At 37.5% G+C, this 5440-nt stretch overlaps 1 long non-coding RNA gene across 1 annotated transcript; it reads right to left on the bottom strand.

Annotated features, from left to right (window-relative positions):
- Nucleotides 1–3344: 3344 nt before the first annotated feature.
- LOC128199863 (uncharacterized) lies at nucleotides 3345–4034 on the bottom strand. Its single transcript, XR_008252387.1, has 2 exons — nucleotides 3966–4034; nucleotides 3345–3565 (listed from the first exon to the last, which is right to left on the bottom strand). It is a non-coding gene; the product is annotated as an uncharacterized LOC128199863 (long non-coding RNA).
- Nucleotides 4035–5440: the final 1406 nt, after the last annotated feature.

The raw sequence follows: 5440 nt of genomic DNA, 5'->3' as shown, positions 1-5440 counted from the left end.
CAATAATTTACTTGACGATTGAATTGTAATTACATCGACATATTATATCATGACTAAGTTCATACCGAATTTCATGTTACTTGGTTATTACAACTTTGCCATCTTCTAGATAAGCACGTTCCACTTTTGGTCACATCTACACTTACCGTCAGGTGAGATCGCGGTCAAGCAAAACCTTTTTTTAACCGACTTCCAAAAAGGAGGAGGTTCTACGTTTGGCTGGTTGTATGTTTTTGTAATACAAAATTGGTTAATAAAATATGACTACCTGATTATAGTAACAAACCCAATGAAAATATACGCGTCGAATTGAGGACGTCCTTCTTTTTTGAAGTCGGTTAAAAATCTGGTAAAAGTGCGTATTGAACCGCGTTGCGTAGTCGAACGTCACAAACACTGTCATAATAAAGTGATTTTCGTTACTAACAACTTTATCTAACTACGGATTTAGTACGAAATCTTCCTTCTCCAAGTAACAAGGTTGCAACAAGCAAGTAACTAGAAATATTTAAATCTATGTTATTATATGGAGAGATTTTAGCAAATTTACAACTGCAAAGTACGAGAGAATCGCGTTGCATGCATCCACTTACGCTATGAGGCAATATTCGCCTTTAGAAAAGCGTAGAACCCGGCATTTAGCACGGTTTCAGTACAAGACTGGTATTCAAGGATAGGTACCCAAGTGCAGTGTATAATTGTGTGTGGTTAGCACTGATTGACAGAACAGTTGGCGTGAAGTGGCACGATATGGATTCATTTCCATTGTTCGACGTCAATAAATCCGCGCATTATAAAGACGGTCATAAATATACCTATACCTATGATTACTTTGTATTATTAATAAATTCGACTGGACTAATTATTTTATAATAACAGTTATTTTATAGTAGTTATCACTACATCATTCATCATCATTCAATTATAATTATGGAGTAGACAAATAAGAAATTTCCTGACGAATAAAGTAAATGAAATAACAAGTATTTTTTTTTATAAAATAAATTGTTAATTGTTTATATTTCCTATTATTTCAACTGCTGTCTTTAAAACAATTTATCGCCCTACTGTACTGTCATCATCATTATACTTGTAATCATATCAGCCGATGGGCGTTCACTGCAAAACAAAGGCCTTTTGTAGTGACTTCCAAATACCGCGATCCTGAGCCACCTGTATCCAGCGAATACAGCGAATTCCTGTATTCCCTTTTTTAAATAGGACTGAAATTAAATATGATCTTATATTATGTAGAAGGTACGAGTAATATCCCCAGAGAGAAGAAATGAAGCTTAACCTGACAATAAGTACTAAATAAGTAATTAGTGCAACAGCTATAATGTAATAGCTATAAGTTTCCATTAAATACGCTATTTCTAAGGTCTAAAAATACAATGCATCACAAAATAACTACTACGAGAATGATTCTCAGTATTATAATTTTGAAGGCGATATGAAATATAGTATATCCTTGTTATAGCGAATATACTAACAATTTTTTCACGTTTTTTGTTTAGTGACGATTTGTCGTGACGTAGCAGTATAATGTAAACGATCTCCTTAGCACTCAGTTCTCTCGTGACTCGCGGATAGGTGCCGTCGTTAAGATTGACTCTAGACAACCTAACAGCTCCGACTGTCAAATTAGATACATTACGCTTGAGAATACGGATAGGAGTTATTATATAAATGTAATCAGTGAGTACTTAGAGGTGCCTATTCACTGTACGCAGATGACGTTTTAAACTTTAAATTATAGAAAAAACAGTTTGCATATTTTATGACTTACTGGCGAAAGTTTACATTCCCTTGCGAATACGGGGATTAAATACCTATAGTAAATATAGACGCTACTAATACTCGCTAATAATGTAGTGTTAGATATATTTGTCCTAGGGTTGTGCCCTGTGGTGGTAGTGGTGTGATTTAGCCTATGTTTTCGGATCACAAGCTCTTAGATACGAGTTCTGGATTAGACTTTGTTAATTTATGATTTGTTAAAATTCTTAAATATTTTTTAGTTAAAATTCTCAGCCTGGAATAGTGAAGTTGGGAGATGTTGCACCCCTTTGTCTTGGAGAGCACATTAAGCCGTTATCATTATCATCATCTGAGGTGCGATTCCGCTATTTTATACTCGTCGATGTAATATTCGCCTATAACAAGTTTCATTAGAATTTGAACTCACTAACAACGGAGTTTCCATGGAAACCAACGATGTCACAGAGCTGTAACTTTACAGAATGTGGGGGCTGACTTTACAAAATTATCGTTATTGCCCTAAACTCGCCTACCCGTATTGAGGCAGCGTGGTAGGTGATGAGCTTAGGCTTCATAATATCACCTCTGATAAGAAGAAGCATTCTCCCTCCTTACGGGAAAAGTGATATGAAGCTGCATATGCAAATATGGGTCCTATGGTGCGCCGTTATAATACGTTGATAATGATGATACGAGTAGGTATTTCAGTTTTCACACCTATGTTTATAGATAATTCATAAATTATACTTATCATGTGTTGTATGGGTAAATAATAGGAGTGCCGTTGAAGCGTTGAGTTTGAATGCGAGGCAATTTGTCGGGCCGGTCACGAAAGCGTGGCGCGAACATCGACGGCCATACGAGCTGCACATTCGGCGATAAGTATCAAACAACTCAATTTTGACCCGACTATGAAAGAGTTATTGCTATCAAAATTTATTCGTTAATGTTTTTGTGGATATTGCGGAATTAATGCTTCTTTTATCGTAACTATAGAAGTGAGTTTGTAGGTTACGTCAAAAGGTATGGCGCTGGAATGGCGTCCTCGCATCGGAAAGCGCAGATTTGGTCGACCGGGGACTGAGGACATCAAGCAGGGAGCCGCTGGATGTTGGCGGCTCGAGTCCGTTATGTTTGGAAATACATGAAAGAGGCCTATGTCCAGCAGTGGACGTCCATCGGCTGTTAAAATTGATGATGATGATGATGAGGTACTTCTCGGGTCTGGAACTGCCTCTTTCAGTCAGTCGAATCAGTACGACATGGGCTCACCCATGTGGTTATGGATTATGAGGTTAGTTGGATTCCTTGGTATGTCTCAATAACAGCCAGGAGTTGGTAAGTTGGTTATTATAATAACACGTTAAGACGTCGATTCCATATGTATGTGATTCAGAGGTAAATATTTAAAAAGGTTAGTTTCTTCAGAGTTAAGGGTCTGGACGGTGGTAGGATTCGGCCATGGTTAGTTAGTGGCAGCGATTAAATCACTCAACATCTGCTGGGGTATTCACTAATTTGGTCTTTATTACCAACCTAATAAAACAAACATCAAATCATCTGAGAAATGTCATCCACGAAGGTTCAATTCAATTCAATTCAATTTTTGATTTTATGGCTTGCTGCTGTACCAACTGGGTACAATTTACTTCGCCAATGTCGCGTGGGTAAGGAAGACACACTTTTAGAGGTTGATCGGTGTAAGCTGGGAATCAAGAATTGATTATTAATCAGCTTAATTTTGACACTATAAATAGCGGATTTTTTTTTTTTTTTTTTGTTAGTGTGGATGTTAGTCACATTTCTGAAAGAACACAAAATTAATATTGTTAACACATATAATATTTACAGCTTAATGTTATTACATTGAATATATTTACATATAAATTTACAATAGGGACTAAACACAGACATTAACAAACACTCAACATTTAAAGGACGTGGGAATTTAGGAGGGAGAACATCATATAGGGGGTGGAGAAGTTTAGGGCAAGAGAAGAGGATATGGGAAACTGAGCCTTCGTCCAAACCACATTCGCACAGAGAGTGATCTCTCACTCTAATTTTGTTCAAGTGGACAGGTGTACAGGCATGAGCAAGTCTTAAACGGGATATTGTGGAGGTAACCCATCTGACAGCATACCTATGGAGAAAGAACCAAGGTCGCTTGGGTATGTCTGGTTGAATTGAGGCATAGAATTTACCTTTAATGGTTTTTGATTGGTTCCAAAATGATTGCCAAGATTTATCTAAATAGTTTTTTGCTAAGGTGCACGAAGGTTTGTCAGTAGGCACCGTATGACATTTGCCACATAGAATCTCAATTTCGTATGTGTCAAACATACGTCACGGTTAGAGAATTAGCCTGCTAGTGAGATCACAGTCAAGGTCTGACTTGTCATTGTTAAACATATATACTAGGTATCCATCAATCCGCACTGTATTTGTAGTATCAAATTGACATCATAATAACGTATTTAAAAAAAACAGTTGAGTCTTAAATTCTTCCTAACTGCCTAGCTTTCCAAATAGGAAAAACAGAAACTGTTTATCGGCCTCAGCGCACAACGGAGTAACAAATCAGCCTAATAATCGTGAGGAGAGCACAATTGATTCAGCACAAAGTTCACACAGGTGTTCGCCCAGCGCCGGACAAAGCAATCGTTGGGCGCTCCGTGACGGAGTAATTCGTCGTTTCCTTTCGACGTGACGATTAGCCTCCTCTATTTACTTGTCTATCGCGCTAGAGCTGGCAGCTGACGCCGGAAACCCGGACAGACGTACACCGTTACAATTGGAACATTGACTTAGAAAAACGTTTGCCGGACAGCGGGCAATGGCTTGTCCGTATCGACATCTAGCCTGATCCACCACCGCACTGGAGCAACGCTAAACGCAAATTTACGTCTTTTATTTGTCCCGACAGTTTCCCGTTGTTTGTAGCTGAAATTGATTGTGCTTTAACGTTATTAGTGTTATCCGAAATCGTTAACCGAAAAATTGGAATCTTACAGATCACTGTTAGGTATATTTTATAAAGGTATTTGCTTAAAATCAGTAGATAATTAAATAACTACTCACTTCACACAGAGCGAAATTTTGTCAGAAAGGGCTTTTTGTTTTAACGCCGAAATTTCCAGCTACCCAATACGGTTGTAGCCCCGTAAGTTAAGAAACGTAAAGTAGATAGACAGTTATATTGTTGTCATCTGTAGGTTATGAAGGTAGTTTAAATAAACATATTCAGACAGTAACATCGCCAAATACTTTATAAACGCCAAATCTATACTAATATTATAAAGCTGAAGAGTTTGTTTGTTTGTTTGATTTAACGCGCTAATCTCTGGAACTACTGGTCCGATTTGAAAAATTTTTTTCAGTGTTAGATAGCCCATTTATTGAGGAAGGCTATAAGCTATATTTTATCCCCGTATTCTTACTAGAACGGGAATCACGCGCTTGAAACCTCGCGGCGTCTACTAGTATTTTATAAAGGTATTTGCTTAAAGTCAGTAGATAATTAAATAGCTACATACAAAGCGAACACTCATTGTCAGAAAGGACATTTTTGTTTTAACACCGAAATTACCAGATACCCATTACGGTTGTAGCCCCGTAAGATAAGAAACATAGAGTAGATAGACAGTTATAATGTTGTCATCTCAGACTCTATCTAGGT

The sequence above is a fragment of the Bicyclus anynana genome, chromosome 3 (genome assembly GCF_947172395.1).
Source record: "Bicyclus anynana chromosome 3, ilBicAnyn1.1, whole genome shotgun sequence".
NCBI lineage: Eukaryota > Metazoa > Arthropoda > Insecta > Lepidoptera > Nymphalidae > Bicyclus > Bicyclus anynana.
The sequence above is the reverse complement of the archived record's forward strand: the minus strand, read 5'-3'. Positions and strand labels throughout refer to the sequence as shown.